The sequence below is a fragment of the Ischnura elegans genome, chromosome 11 (genome assembly GCF_921293095.1).
Source record: "Ischnura elegans chromosome 11, ioIscEleg1.1, whole genome shotgun sequence".
In the NCBI taxonomy this organism is placed as follows: domain Eukaryota; kingdom Metazoa; phylum Arthropoda; class Insecta; order Odonata; family Coenagrionidae; genus Ischnura; species Ischnura elegans.
Genome location: NC_060256.1, coordinates 18,628,237 through 18,645,384, shown reverse-complemented (window position 1 = coordinate 18,645,384; position 17,148 = coordinate 18,628,237). Strand labels below are relative to the sequence as shown.

The 17,148-nt window shown below is 40.2% G+C and overlaps 1 protein-coding gene and 1 non-coding gene across 17 annotated transcripts in view; both read right to left on the bottom strand.

The window, feature by feature from the left end:
* The window catches only part of LOC124168340 (muscleblind-like protein 3), a 1,078,040-nt gene that overhangs the window by 315,626 nt on the left and 745,266 nt on the right, over positions 1-17,148 (bottom strand). The gene's annotated exons all lie outside the window — the stretch shown is intronic.
* Positions 9,392-9,463, bottom strand: Trnad-guc. Its single transcript has one exon. It is a non-coding gene; the product is annotated as a tRNA-Asp (tRNA).

Genomic DNA, 17,148 nt, shown 5'->3' with positions numbered 1-17,148 from the left:
CCTCCACAAAAGGTGACGCAAAACGATAAGTTTCAAGGACAAGTTACTTTCAAATGTTTGGCTCAACTTTCAATAACCCCTCTCACGCTGGGATTAAAAAAACTTCGGAACACGAGGAGCAGCGATGTATTCTGTTCGGACAGGCGATAGGAGCTACATGAAGGTGAGTCGATCTTACATAATCCTCTGATAAAAATGTAACGATGAATTGAAAAATCAATTAAAAACGCCGCTTTTTAGATCAGAATTAAAAAAATATATAGTAAAAATATTTTCTCAATAGTAATTAAAAAATTTGAAGCATATATGGCCACAAAAACCTTCTGCATGAAAAAGTGCAACTGAGAAAAGTAAAAAAAATCGAAGGAAAACGCGGAAAGTCTACTTGCAAAAGAAAAATAAACATTACAAAATATCAAGAAAAAGTAACGACTCAATCAGGATTCGAATCCTTGAATCTTATAATCTGAAATCGGACCGGCTAACCATTGTATCAGACGGCAACTGAATGTGTGAATTCCGCGCGCCTGAGGCGTAGTTCGGGGTGAGCTCTATTCTCACCTATTCAAACCAATCTCCGGGTTGAATTACGGACTGGGTTTTGCAATTAAAATAAGATGAAATCGGAACGAGAAGATTAAACTTAACGATTTAATTCAATGCAGAAGGTACTTTACCGCTACCAGGAACTCAACCGACAGGATATAATGCATAACACAAGTTCTCTTACCTGAAAAGAAGAAAGGAAATGAGTGAGCAAAACAAAAACGCATTTTATGAAGAAACTTTTAAGTACCTGCAACCACCTCTAATTCTAACTGCGTGCTTCGTATAGTGTCGTAGCTACCAATTACACGCACAATACTTGGTAATTAGAAATAATTAGGGTCGTAACGCAAAGCAGGCATTCACAACCAGGCAAGGGACAGTTAATTCAGCTCCCTATGAGACCCGGTGTCTTTGGGCAAAATTTGGAGAGTCACAAACAGGCCATAAGTTTCAAAACAATTGCTACGCGGGGAAATGGTATCATGGGCATAGCGTGCCTCTAAAATTTGATTTAATGGCCTCCCGACTGCATACGCACGAAAAATTACGGGAAGGAGGTAACCAACCACCCAACGACCGCCTGTTCAAGGAATGACAATAAATCTCTTGACGCTACCACTAAAACCTCCGAAATTTGCTGGCCGCGTTGATGCTACTCGACAAGCTGATACCATTGCGCATCGCCGCAGGCAAATTTTCCGCGTATACATTAGGTTGAGTGAAGTAGGGCCCATTTTTTTATGGCCCATTACGACTTTCGGCATTACCTTTAAGACTTTTACGAGTCGAAGCGATATAAAATGAAATTTCGATAGAATGGGAAGACGCGCGAACGTTAAAAGGTGAAAAGGCATCTTGGATGAGGAATTACGTCGGGATATTCTCGAATTAGAAACGCTTTAAATGAAAAACGTTGGGGTTATATCGATTCCACAAATCTGCGGTTACCCACAGTCTGCAATTAAAGGAAAAAAGAATATCGGAAAAGCGACAAAAATGAAGAATATACGACACATAAACAGACCAGCGCCGAGGAAAAGCAATTAGCGATGACAGAAATCATAAAGAGAGACTTTAAGTTTATCAGAAGATATAGGCAAAATTTTAAGTGCCAGCTAAAAAAAAACATAAAATTCCAGAATAAATATTGCTGAAAATTTTTTTGGGAACTTGAGTAAATTATGTTGGATGGTGAAAATCTTTTACAGGAACAATCAAACTATATAGCTTAGCTGAACGTTCGAAAATAAACTACGACAAAGCAAACGGCTGTAACATTTCTTATTCCAATCTCTACCGGGCATATTTTTCTGATTAAAAATAAAATAAGAGGTAGAGTATTTTTTTCAAAAAATTCATACTCAAACGCAGTATTTTCCACAAATAATGTTCACCAGCAGTGCTTTCCTCTATTCCCTTGCTGAAAATGGTATTCTCCCGTGCACGGGTTATTGTTATCAAGCTCCCAACGAATCCCGGCAAAGCATACAGCGTACAAAATATTAGCAGAAGATCCCAGAAGAGTTTTATCTCTTCAGCAACGCAGCGATGCCGACCACTCACGGGCCAAATATATTCATATCAGATAGACCTTTTACTGGCGATTAGGGCGGTAAAAAGCAGGTATGTATCCATATAGGTGGCACGGCTCCGAATCGAGAGCGAAAAAGGGCTAGCCATTGCCATACGGTCAGCGAGCGTAATCCCATGATTGCATTATGCAAGGGGAGGAAATCTTATCTGGGAGATTTTAAGGGCCTCGCGCGGGGGAGGAGTCTAAGTAATTTCTGTGCGCAGCCATTGTCACAGTCGGCCATCGCGTTCGAGCAGTGTGGTCGCTTATGAAGAGAGCACGACCACTACCAACCAATTGTGTGGGGAGTTGGGCAGGCGAATAGATTGGGATGGACCAGACGGCAATGGGTACAAATTTACCCCAACCCCTCCAGGGAAGACACTTAACTAACCACCCCCATTCAGAAATTCGTCCCTTTTAGAGAATGCCCACGATATATCCGCCTAGGAGATGACTAGTCCAGAGGAACCTATTTTCTAGGCAAGAACACTACATTCTTGTATCGGTCTAGATGCAAAACATAAATATACTCGGCTTGGTTTAAATTTAAAAAGGTTTTTTGAAGGGATCCCTTAATAACTTTCTAGCAGGTGGAAGCTTAAAAAATGTCTTTATTTTGAAAAGGACGGTGGATAAAACTAACATTTCGCCGAGTTTTTTTTCTTCGTGCTATGATGTATTATCGTGAGCCACCACAACTCAAAAGTCAGCCAAATTTCGGGATCAAATTCTCATGGACACCAACCTATAATAACGCTAGCAATTTCAGTCGTAAAAAAAACGATAAATTTAATTTCAGAATCAAATGAACGAAATAAGTGTGCCCTTACCACAGCAAATTTAACTTTGTTTAAAAGATGTTTTCTGTACGTAGGACCAAAGGTTTTTAATTTGCTACCCCCAGTCATGCTGTATTTCAAAGTCTTTGAAAAAGTTTTTGCAAAATGCACATTATTGGCTTCTCACTAAAGAAAGTGTAGAACAAATATTGTTATAAAATATTGATGTAAACGAATTATAAAAACTACTTTAGTAGTTTTTTTCATGTACGCACTTAAGCTTTGTTAGTATAGATTATCAAGGTAACACAAAATGAGCTACACTATATGTAAAGCACGATGCATTATTATTTTGGATGGTAGCCTCAAACAGGTTATCCTTCGCAGCTACCTAGAATTACTCAATTTTGATTTTGCTATTAATTTATAGCTCATGAAATGAAATAAAATGACCCATACACATGCGTTAAACTCGGCAGAAAGTTACCAGTAAAGGAAATCGGTATAGTGCCCGATCCCTCCTCGATGCTAATTTCTCGCTACGCACTCAAATCGGGGGTTGAACATTCACCCTCCGAGCTACCTGATATACCATGCCACACTCATCCGCTGACAGCACGCCACACATTTAACAGGAATTTCTGCTCATTGGGGTTTCGAAATGACGGAAGGAATGGTAGTTGCGTTCGCATACGTAAATATGACGTTCCTGGATTGGTAGTTAAAGACGCTTTCTAGAAAAAAAACTCACTTTCGCTCACTGGGGGGCTCTGACCCCCTCGACCTTCAGGAGAAGGCCTAAGGCCTTTTATCGTCACCCTGCGAGTTCTTACAGTATTTGCCTCCCGTTAGTAACTTAAGGATCGTTTATTTCAAATGGCTAGATAATAAATAAGCAATAATTCAACTTCCAATGATAAAACGAGCGTATAGTACGTAGATTACGATACAAAATTAAATATTTACGAAGAAACGCTTTTCGAACTACAGTAGAACCTCGGATAACGACCACAATCCGTTCCAGAAAGCTGGTCGTTATCCAAAATGTTCGCTATCCGAAACAATTTTCCTCATAAGAAATAAAGGAAATTGGAATAATTGGTTCCTAGCTCCTATTGACTCGCTATTATATGAAAGTTGCAGGCTATATAGGTATGATTTTTTAAGTGAGAATAGTTATAATTCAGTACAAATTCAGTTAAATATAAATAAAAACTTTAAAGAAAGAACTTAAAAATAAGGAAACAGGAAAACTAACCGTTTTTACTGCCATGTGATGGCGTGAGTGGTATTACTCTGTATCCATTTGGGATCACAGGGCACCGAACAATAACTACACATCTGTTCGACAACCGAAATTTTGTTCGCTATCCGAGCCAAATTTTGAGCGAAATTTTTGGTCGGTATCCGAATTGTTCGTTATCAGAGGCGTTCGCTAACCGAGGTTTCACTGTATAAACATTGAAAAAATTTTATTTAAGCCAGACAAAGTCGTTAGAGTTCTGCAGAAGAACGATTCGCTGCATCCTCTCCGCGCTAATTTTCTCCTTGAAGCTATGAATCAAATTTTCCGGTTCATCCTAATTTATATTTATAACTAATTTTTTCCATACCCCGGTATATAGTCACTCGTCGATGAGGGGAGGAATATAGTTCAGTCCCGAAGGGTTGGGAGGGTGGAATTCGGGCTGGCGGAAGGAGTAAGGTAGGGAGGAGCGAATGTTACGGACCCCGGTGCGTAAGAGAAAGAGAGCGTCAGTCTCTGGAAAGAGCCGGACTTGGAATTGCCACTGCACCCGTGGGAGAGCGGGGAAAACGGACGGAAAATTAAAACGGTAAGATATGAAAAGGGAAGACGAAATTGGCGCGGAGGTGGGCTGGGCCCAAAAGGAGATTCCTAAGCCAATTACCACACGCAGAAAGGGAATAGGGTTTTTGAATGTGGGGGTGGATGTAAGGATTAAAATCCGATGAAATAAAGGATTAAAGGTTTCGGAAAAAAGGGGCAGGTTAAGCAGGGACTCAAAAGGTCAGGGAAGGTCACTCCCTCATCTCAAAAGCAACGGTTTAGTTGACCCAACCCCCTCCGCTAGCTCGCACCGTTAGGTCTTCCATTTATGAATCGACCAAAAATGCTTGAGGGAGCGGGAAGCAGCGCTTTTGAACAAAGTTAAGCCCCCTTTAATAAACGAAACTTTTTGAAGCTACTCCCAAGCATTGGAAAAACACGCCGGCTGACTTTAAACTTGTGTTTTTATCCAGGAAGATACTAAAAACAAAACCTAACATCCGTCTTACTTTTAATAACTGTGCCTGGAAAAAAGATCTTTTTTGACGAAGGGAGAAGCCCAGCTGCTCAATAATATGATCAAGGTAGCAAACACGCAGGTTTCTACGGAAAAAATAAAAACTTTCAAGGCAGTGGGCCATGCTACAACATTCCAAATGGCAGCAAAAAAAGTCTGAAAAAATGCAAATACCAAGCATATTAATTCCTTGAAAAACGAGGAATATCGGTGTAAACTAGTTCATTTTCGTGACAATTTTCTTACGGCACAGTCAGTCTAAGAAAATGAAACCGTATGACTTAAAGGTTTGATCAATGGAAAATATTTTCAGAGTATGCATGATGTTTATACTTGGGTGAAGATCTGTGCAATGACGGTAGCTAACGAGGTCTGAAGGCTTTGGACACCCCGGGCAACCGTCCACCTCGAGTATAAATGGTTTAGAATACACTAAAACTGTGGCTTATACTTTATGTCCGCATATTTAAATTTTTGTTCCTAGTTTTATGGCTTTTTTGATGAATAAGCTTTGAGTTAAAATTCTGTACGCTGTATATGTTTTTGAGAGTTTTTTATTTGCACGACAGTTTAGAATCCACTGAGTCCATAGGATCCTATTGTCCAATGGACTAGGTTTATTTAGTAAAATCTTATACGCAGCTTAGCTAGAAAGATTGCTGCAAATAAAAATCCCAGGAGGTGCACAAAAGATCTGAATGACGACATCTAGGTTCCAATAACATGGTAAACTACTATACCTACGGGCAACAACGACGTCTGATCGATAAATTAATTCGCACGGGAATATCACACGCGCGTGTTATTTGATGGGAAAGGAAACCCTTCGCAGTATCATCTTCCACTAGATGAGGCCTTTTGGATGTTATAGCCTAGAAAACGAACTCGGCGTTCATGGAATCATACAAATTTACATAGCAATTTTTCAAAGATGTATAAATGGACGGTAGCATTCCTTGTTGTCGGAAGAAGGAAAATGAAAAGAAACAAAATTGGAAATAAAAATTTGTACACCATTATCAACGCCAGAATTGTGACCATACACGAGACGGACAAAATGAACATGCGCAGTGCTATGATAATTAGAAGCCCCGAAACATTATCATGCTACTTCCGGCTAAAACTTCATAAACTCGCAGCTATCTTTTGGTATACACGATAAAAACAAAAAATCGTGATTTCCACATTTTAATGCAAAACTCAACTACCGACCATTGTTTCAACACATTAATACGCTGAAACTGACATAATATGACCACTGAAAATTACATAATGTGTTGAAACCATGGTCGGTGGTTGAGTTTTGAATTAAAGTGTGGGAATTGCCATTCGTAGTTTTCATTATGGATATATCAAACTTCCACCAAGTTAAGCCTGAAACGATTTTATGTATCTTTCGGTAGTTTTAAGTCACGTAATTTCACCTATTGGTTTCCACTACCCTGAGTACTACATGGAAAATGGTCGTAAAATTAAAACATAGCTATGAAATAGCAATCCATGTACGGAGGCTTGCAGGTAATTTCAGAAGTTAATTCGAAAAATAAGTGAAACATACACTTCATTAAAACGAAAGGGTATTTGCAAGGATAAGGTGCCCGGGCCGACCAAAGCTCGACTCTGGAACTAGAAGAGGATGCAGTCCAGGGTGAGGAATAGGGAGGACATTCCAATTCCACCTCCATCCACTAAACTCAATCAAACGGCAATGTCCGAAAGGCGGCCGCACCGCAAATAGCACGGGGAGCGTAATTGAACCCCTACACAACCCCCCCCCCCCGAAATCCTCTCTCCCCCCCTGAATCCCCCAAATATTCCCTTTCTGGAACGGCCTCGACCCCAAACGGCGACTATAATGGAAAAGAGTCATCTGATGCGATACAAGTTTTTACTTTTAGAGGGCTGCAACCCAAAAGACGATTACAATTATATTTTTCGAATCATATTCTACAACGGTGACAAGAGCAAAGCAGAGGATTTAAGGCTTAACAGTGTGAAACTTTTTCATTATGGAATATGAAAAAATAAACTTTTTTTAGCTTTACTTTTATATTTGAAAAAGCAAATAAAATTCTTACATCGTCAGGTGCATCTGCCATTCTACCATGCATGCAAAGATGCACCTACACTAGGCATAAAAGGAGATGCAGGCATGATGCTGACGATGTAACTTTGTCATGAAACCCGGGTCGTGCTTATTCAAATGTATACTCGAGCCAAGCAAAGTTTATTCATTCATTTTCCATTGTGACCGGAACCTACAGCCCACACAAATTCATCTCTGTTTAAGTATTCCACCATTTAAGGCAGGTATTTGAACGGTGTTCAGCCAATCACCCGGTCCTCCTAAATTGAACTTCTCTCACCAGTTTAAAGTACTGCCCCTTCCATTATTTGTATTATCGTTTTGCATTACATGAATCATTATTTTGTGTCTCCATCTCATTTAATTCCGGCGCATGAACTAATAACGAGTAATGGCGTCAAGAGCTCAGCCAATAGAAAACGGAGCTCCCGATCACGATGATATCCAATTCGCCCCGAACATACACTGGGTAAAGTGCCAGCCGCTGGTGAGAATTTTCCATCTCATCGGCGGAAGTGAACGTGTATCAGAATACTCTAAGGACAACTATTGGTACAAAAAAGTATAAAGGACAGGTGTTACCTTTCTAGTGAAAGTGAAGCGGAAGATGAAAGACAGGCTACTAGTGAGTGCGAGAGATGCAAGACAAAATCGAAGAAGAACAAATCCTAACCAACATATGGTATCGGAAACAATCCTAAAGGACGACAAACAATAATGGTTATTGCAACACAAAAAAGAATATAAATTAATGAAATTAATGACAAAAATGGACAAATTGCAAATATTTTCCTATTATACGTAAGAATGTATTTAAATCCAAAGATATCATTTAGTATCTGAGCAACTGCTAACGCAAACAACACGCAACTCATGCAACACAAACATGAGCAATTAATTATTTCATTGATGTCTGGTAGTGGTAAACATGGTTTACCGGCACAGCGTGATTGTTCCTGCGACGCGAAAAATAATGTGAGATATTTCAAGACATTCACCTTAATTTTTTTAAAATTTGCTAGTTTAAATATTTTTTAATAATTTTAAAATGATTTTTAAAAATATTTTTGATTCATCTCTGGGCCAGCCTCTCGCTATATAGAGCCTCTCCCACGGGGTGAAAGAGGAAGGGGCAAAACGTGGCCACGCACACAATAGGGTCATATCTTGGCCGTGGGAGGGTCTCTTCCAACTTTCCCCGGGGCGCGCGGTCATTTGGGCGAAGGGAAGATGGAGAGGGAGACATCGCCGAGGCGCGATCCCCCGAAATGTCATTCCTCCATGAACACCATCGCACAACTCCCATAATCGCACGCAACATTACGCATTTCATTAGGGTCACAAGCAGACGGTTTCCGAATACCACTCACATACGGAGGGAGAAAAGAGACGAGGGAAGAACCAACTCAGCCAAAAACAACGCAGAAGGGAAAAGGAAGACGAGAAACTATTTCAAGGGACGGGAAAAAGGCTGCAGACGACTCCGATAGCCAAAATGGCGAACGTAACAAAACACTAAAGGCTGCTTTGTAGAAAAAAAAACGGGGCAGTCGTGGGACTGGCCGACAGAAGTGAAAACTAAAATAATTATTATCCATGTTACAAAGATTTAATATTATTAAAGAACTAATAATTTTTCCACTAATACTCATTTTTCAACAAAAATTGAAATTGTTTTTTTCAGCAAACTGTTTATTATTAAATATATATTAAAAATACGATGTGTATGAATAGAAAGTAACATAATTTATATATTAAAATATAATATGCTTTTATTTCTTTTATTTAATATGCTTTAAACCTATAATTGTTCTCTATGCACACAAAAGAAACTGCCTTAAATTGTACTGACCTGTATTTTTATAGCGCGTACACTCTTCTGCACGTTCATGCACGAGCTCTTTATATTTAATGAACTTATACAATATACACTATAGATTTTTATTTTCAATTTTAATATTTTTAAAACAAAAAGACTTTAACAGTCTATATACTAAAATATATTAACAAAGTTATTTACTACACCTAGTCAGCCTGCGTAGTTGAAATATCCATTGTAAAAATTTTTTAATTGTATGAGATTGAGAAAATAATCCTCCCCGGCGGGGAATCGAACCCCGGTCTCCCGCGTGACAGGCGGGGATAATGACCTCTACACTACCGAGGATGCGATATCAAGAGACGGATTTTAAGACAGAAATGTAGATCTCGCTGTAGCGATCGCGGTGTCGGGTCGGTCACTCTCACGCGAATTCTATGCTTTTTCCCCATCCCGCAAAAGTGCTTTACACCGCTAAAGAAGTTTTCACCTCAAAAACAATGAATATAAAGTGACTAAAGTAAAAAAAGCAAAGTAAATGAAGTGGTATTTTGCTGACTCAAACCGTGAATCATGAAAAAAGACATCTCTGGTATAAAAACGACTAAGATGTATTACGCAATTATTGAGTTAACTGAGGGGAAGACATTGATATATCATAGGAGAAACTCATATCGACATGTTTCCCTGTTCGGCAAATACAAGTTCGCAAAATTATTTTTTTGTATCCAGATTTTTGAGGTAGCTCTTCATACCACCACCCATAAACCCCCTTCCCCTCTTATATTTTATTTATTATTAACCCTGATTTATTATCGCTGATTTTAGTCTCCCAAATAACAATTCTTTCATTTAATTTCGTTTGGATTTGTTTTTCATCCTGCTTTTAATCGAAAAATACATGAAAACTCATAAGGCGAGTTTACTCAATTCACTCTATACAATAAATCAGTTCAATCAACACAATTTAGACAGGTTTAATCACTGTAATTGCAATATATTTTTAACTAACATTTTAATAACGTCACCACATTATTTTAAACGGTTTAAACATGGAAATCGGGCATTGTTTGCATCTCTTTTTTGCCTTGAAATATATTTGAAAACCTTTCGACAGCCATCGAACGACTCTTAACGGTAAAAAAATGAAAAATATACGTCGGCCTTACTCGTGACTCAGAGTGAATGTGAAAGGGAAGGTTGGAAGGAGAGAAGGGGAGTTTTATTGAAAGGTGGCGCGCGAATAACAGGAATCAAGGTACCGCTGCGAGATCGCCGGCTGCCGGGGTCAAATCCACGTGTCTAAGTATGCCTCCGTTCTTATGGCCGGGAAAACGCTGTCGGAGCGGTGAGGCGAAAGTGCTTCCCATGACACCTGGTAACGACTCGGAGCGAATCCTACCTGCAGATTTGCATGCGGAGTGATTCGCCAAAGGATTGGCCTTTCAATTCCTACACGGCTGAAATGCAAGTGGGGAACTCCAAAATGGTAAGACGAGAAAATACACGCGATGGAAAAATTGAAATTGCCAGGCCACTGAACTAAACGCGGCTCAAAAGACAGGCTTATGGAAAGAAATTAACGACGAATCTAACTAGAGTTAATGAAAAAATAGCTTCACATCATCGCAAATGAGAAATAAAGATACCGTGCGGTCCACTCAATTTTATTTCACCACTCAACCACACGTGTTTCAATTGGCTTGCAATAATCATCATGATCGATCATCATCATGGGCATAGGCTGAAGAATTCATCACCATTTGATGATTTCTTCAGATGATGAAACAAAACCTGTTTATTGATTTGGGTCGAACAGCGGCATTATTGCTGGATTACTTATGACTAGAAAGAAGGAACAGTAAAATAATCAATCGACGTACGTAATTTGCAAATAATCATAAATAGGAAAAGCCACATTGGCAACGGATTACTTTCAGTTACGAACGGGTTGATGTCTAAATGTATAAACGAGAGAATGAACACCAAAATGCACCATGTAACCACCCAAATTGCGATAAAGCATGCACAGAAAAAAGAACCTGTTCTACTTTGGTTCATGCATTCGTACATGTTCCGTTCCGGTCCACAAGAATCATTCACGCAAACGTACATTAACTTGTACGTGTTAATGTACCGTGTAACCACGCCTTAAGTCATTCCCCGAAAACGGCATGAAACAACAACGTGCTCCATTGGAAAATCTCATTAAGGAGAACGGAATATAAGTAGACAAATAAGCACGAAATCCGTTTTATTCCCTAAATTTATAAAGGCCGTTTTACACGGTACACGGAATTGCGCAATCTGACGTACGTGCGAAGGCGCAATCAAAATTGCGTCGTGTAAAGCGGTGAATTGCTAGAACACATATGAGAATGCGTGGATGCGAGACGGCAAAATAGCCCCTGTTCTAATTTCGTTCATGCATTCGCGCAATTCCACGCCATTTTAGAAATTAATGCAGCTCTAACCTGCGCAATTCTGTGTACCGTGTAAAACGGCCTGAACACATGCGAGAATGCGTGGATGCGAGACGGCAAAATAGCCCCTGTTCTAATTTCGTTCATGATTCGCGCAATTCCACGCCATTTTAGAAATTAATGCAGCTGCGCAATTCCGTGCCCCGTGTAAAACAGCCTTAATACATTTCTTTTTGCAAAAAGTTCGTTTATACTATAAAGCCTCTCGTACTCAGATATTTACTACGTGCAGAGTAGCTTAACACAGCCTGAACTCATTACGAAACATCCACGGCTTAGGGAACTCAAAATGGACAAGGACGATTGCGATGCAGAGGATGAAAGATGGTCGATCACCAAGCACGCACAGTAATGGGCGTACGCAAGCACAGATGGAACAAATGGAACATGCATGGAACAAATATAGGATCGCGTTCAGGCTCACCAAAGGGATCGAGAGCAGTCCTCGGCAAGGGGAGGAAAAAAAAGAAGAAGCCCAAAGGAGGGAATCGATTGGGAACATCGGCAAAAGGCGCGGATTCTGTTATCGGCGAGAATCGGATTTCTATTAAACTTTGAGAAGCAAAGCGCGATCGTCTCCCAGCTAATTGAGCCGAGTGGGATGGGGGGATAGGGGGGTTCAATTCACCGTATTCCTCGGTAAACGCGGTTGAACATGAAGAAGGAGAAGGGTCTTATACCAGCTCCCTCCCGCTGCAAACAGACGAAACAGCCTCAAGGCAAGGAAACGAAGGCCCGGCCGTAAAATAAAACAGCATCCAGAAATGATCCCCTTTGCGCCTAACAACATGAGTTTGCTTTGAGGTCGATTCATCTACTTGACGTACTCAAACGCCCTATCGGAGAGGAAGGGAGGTTAACCTTCCATTTTGCCGGTAACGGCAAAAATACGCCCAGAGAGAACGTCGAAGACCATTAATCCCAACGGTAAAGTGCAAAAGACTCCGATTCTTCCGAAGGAAATTTTATCCTAACTACCGCGGATTTTATTATGGCTTTTTTCCACAGCAAAAGAGGACTTTGAAAAATGCTGAGTCCCAACTCATTTCGCGATGCATTAGTAATAATATTGTCTCATCGTTTCAACATTATTGTGACGCATACTCCTACTATCGTCCTGTGTGTAGGAAGAGATAATAAAATTTGAGATTACAGCGCCTATTTCGCGAAAGTTTATCGGAAAGTTGTGAAACCCGTCATTTATATGGAGAGAATGTACAGATTAATTCCAATGAACGTCATATTTCTTTAAATTCAAGGAAATATCAGGAACACAAGATGGGTGAGATTAACTGCCGGCTATTTTAGGACACAATAATCAAGGAATCCCAATTAGGGGCTGCGTATACGCAACCAGTCACGCAAATTAACTCCGTGATTAAAACCATGCGTGGCGACAGAGAAGTCCGTTGATAAACGGATATAAACGCCGCATTAGATCCTTGTAGCTAATATCCTTCAAAATAGCTCTCAACTTTTGATTGACCAATGCTTCCCATTAATAAGGTGTATCACAAGCTAAATGCACAAAATTCTTCAAGGAATACATTGAACAAGGGACGAAATCGTGAAATCCGGGTTCAAATCCCGGCTAAGGCCTAAGATTTTTTTTACCCATGGTGTATATAGCAAAACATTTATTCCCGAATGGAATTACCTACACGGTAAAACTTAAAATTGCCCGACTCAACTGATAACTCGGCGACAAAAAAACGAACGAAATACGAGCATCGCATTGTTGAGTTAAAAAAACACCAAAAAAACCTGCCTAGCAATATATTCGGTCGATTTACCTCCGTGTTATGGAGTACGTTCATTTAGCTGAACGAGATATTTCAAAACGCTGGTGAATCCATAGGAAACAATCGCAGCTGAATATGTCCACGAACAAGCGAATTCGCCAGTTTGCGAGCGGGGAAATAGCTTGCTGAAGAAGTGAGCCCCTCCGACTGACTAATGTAATTGACGTAGGTATAACGCCACCGACAAAGCCACCAAAAATGGCGTGTTAATTAGACCATCGCGGAGTCTGCAAGCGTATTCCTGCAGACGTCACCGCGATGTCAAATGCTGGCGCAACAACACGGTAGCATCCTAACTTCTGCGCCGACGACGGAAAATAAATAGAATTTCTCGGTGATGAGCAGTAAAACGGGGGGATTAGACCACACGGGATAATTGGTATAACTGCGAATCGGCTTAAAACCAACCATTTCCAGCAGATTAAGGCCAAGTGCGGAATCCAAGAGGCAGAGACGCGAATTTCGACGAAATATTGCGTATTTTTATACGCGATAGGAACAGTAGCGCCCTCCCCTGTAGCGGTGATAAATCATTTCCGCCGGCACACAAGCGAAAGACGATATTTTTTTCGCGCCATGCTCATTTGAATGGATAAGATTTCCGAAACCGTGCTTGGGAGTTGGAAATTTCCCACGGATGGTAAAGATTCACTTCGTTGCGCTGTTGCGCCGTCAGATTTTATTTTCCAATTACGTTCAGAAGGGGAGAATTCGGCCCGGGGCTGCAAAAGCGAATTGTGCTGCCACCACAAATTACCAGGAGTGCACGCACCACCTAGCGGATCGATAAGCATAAATAGAAAGAGGTTCTTGCTAGGAGAATGTTTGAATAATTTTTTTGGCCGGCACAATCACTCCATAAATAAAGGAAACATTATTCGGAATTGCCTAACAGAGTTTAAACGAAGGCCTTGGCAGCGATCTGCAATTGCTTCACCCATGGAAACCATCTGGCTGGGCTGAAAATTCATTTTTGATGCATAATAAACTTATGTAAGCCGTAGTTATTTATTATAAACACTTAAAGATCAGGCTATTTGCAGGCACGTGCCTCTGATCATATCCATAAACAGTTTCAATAAAATCCAGTTTATATAACGGGCAACGAATTGACCACAATTTTGGGAATTAAGCATATAAACGAAGGATAAAGAGAAGAATAGAAGACCATATTCTATTAATTAAAACACATAAAAAGCCATATGGATACCTATAAAATTCTATTTTCAGCGAAGGGGAGATACTTTAATAACAAAACCTGATGAAGAATCAAAACTAACTTCACATAAACAGATCTCATCTACCTCCTTGTACCCCAGAGAATACATACTTAAATTAAATATTAGCCTCTTTAGAACATAAAAAATGGAAGAAAACAATCGTTCTTAACGACATAAAACGCACGAAACAGATAGATTGTTTTAAAAATCATTTAGTCCCCTCATAAATCCTTCACATCGATAACCTCAACGTCTTCCTCCAGGCCATACTGAATAAAAGCTCCGTGAGATCATATTTACTATTGGCAAGGTTATAAAATGAGAACTATAAAAAGTGGGGGTTGGGGGAGGGTATCAGCATCCCCTATATAACCCTATCCCTCCAGTACGCCTCAGAAAACCGCAGGAATGACGTGATCGAAAATTAAATCCCATCGGTGCACGGACCGTTGGACATAATGGACCACCTCGGGACGCCTCGCAGAGGGGATGAAGAGAAAGGCAGCACAAGGCGAGGGTAGCATCGGCCGGGGATGATCGACGCAAGGGTAGGGGCGAACGTGCGGAAAAAATAAAGGAGCTGTCTTTACGGTTACCTAAACACTTGGTGAGAGAGATTAGGAAAGCATAGAAGCACTTGAAGGAGGGTGTTGCAGGAAAACACTGAAAATGATAATCTTTATTCATAAAACAAGAATTATGCTTGTTTGTCCGCTATGCATTCCCTTATACTGCTCGGATCGCGACCGAAGTCAGTACATTAAATTCGTCGTGCTAGATTCAATTCTTGCTAAGGATCTCCACTTAGCGCATTTGCACTAGATATTGATATTCAGTTCCTAAGTAATTTCATTGTGTCTATCATCCTCTTCTACGCTTACGAAGGGAAACGGCAATCACACCTTATTCATATTTAAAGAATATATGGTTGAGTAATTTGAAAAATAATTTATAAACGTGTTTTTAATTAGTCTGGTCCTTAGAGGCTTTTATGATACACGTGGGGGCCCGTGTTCAATGCCCTATGCTGGCATATTCCTTCTCCGCTTTTTTGTTTTTATTTTGAGGAAACCTAAATTGAACTTCTAATTTTATGATTTTTAATCAGAACATTGTTTTCCTAGGTGGAGCATCTTTCCTATTCTCACGCTACGTCGGGTTTATTATGCGTTTGATCTTAGTTGCTTTATCGAACTGATCGGTGCCACGCTGATAGTATTTATCGAACCACGTTTATCAAACTTGTTTGGTAAAAGTGACATAAAGATGCAATGCTCCACATGGATTCATGTGCCTCTTTAACTCCCAAAACACGTACTGCTAATTTCTTTGGCGTTCTTGTCATTAATAAGGAAAGACAATATTTTAATATTAAATGATGAGGGTAATAAAAGAAAAGACTCTTCTCATTGTAAATAATAAGCTGCATAAAGCAGGCTAAGTTAAGAAATGCTCAAGAAAAGTTAAGAAATGCTTACAGACCTTTTTGCTCTATGCTAGTGAGACCTGAACACTTGGTGAAGGGGAATAATAGAGGAATATGAAGGATGGTGTTAATGGGAAAGGGAAAATAGTACTCAAAATACCTTGAGTGGCAAGAGTCACGGACGAGGAGTAGTTAGAAATAATAGGAGGACGGTGACTAATTAGATTGCCAAGTAAGAGAAGGAATACCTGATTCGGTCATACACACCGCCATGAAAGCTTGGTCAAAAGCATACTGGAAGGTACAGTAGGTGGAAATAACCATGAGGGCAGACATACACTAGACTACGTGGGAGTTTGAGTAAGACCTTGGATGCCAATCGTACAATGAAGTGAAAGGATTGGCCTGAGACTAAGTGGAAGGCTGTAGCAGACCGCTACCAATAAGTTCCCCATATTTTCATTTTTTCCCGCATTTTCTTTTTCCTGGACCTACTTGAATTAATTTATGGACGCATTATAAAGCTATGGCGCAGCGAGGGGGGTTTTTGGGAGTTAAACCCCCCCCCCATAGATCAGAAAAATATTTAAGTTTAATCCATTTTACTTAATTGGATTGATATTACTAATAGAATAGTGTTTAAGGATTGATAAAATATCCCTCAGAAAGCCGTAAAACTCGCCATTTTAAACCGTTTATCTTAAAATTCCGCAATATAGTAATCTCGCACCTACCGCTTATCCTGGTGGGTACTCCTTACCACCACACACCCAGGTATTAGTTGCACCTAAACCCCCCCCCCCCCAGCCTTAATTCCTGGCTGCGCCCCTGTTATAAAGCTATTACGCACTAAATGTTTCTCGGGCTTCAGCTCGGGTTTAAGTTCCATCGTCACCAACATTTCTGAGAGGGCGTTGCTCGCCGTACACCTGACTAGCGTTAAGGTTAGAACGAAACGTTAGCCGCAATGGAGTTTTAAACCCGCACGAAAGTATGACATCGTATCAGGCTTAACGTGGTGGAAATGTGATATATCCATGATAAAATATAAAACAACTATACTAATGTCCACACTTCAAGTACAACTCCAATACCGGCCATG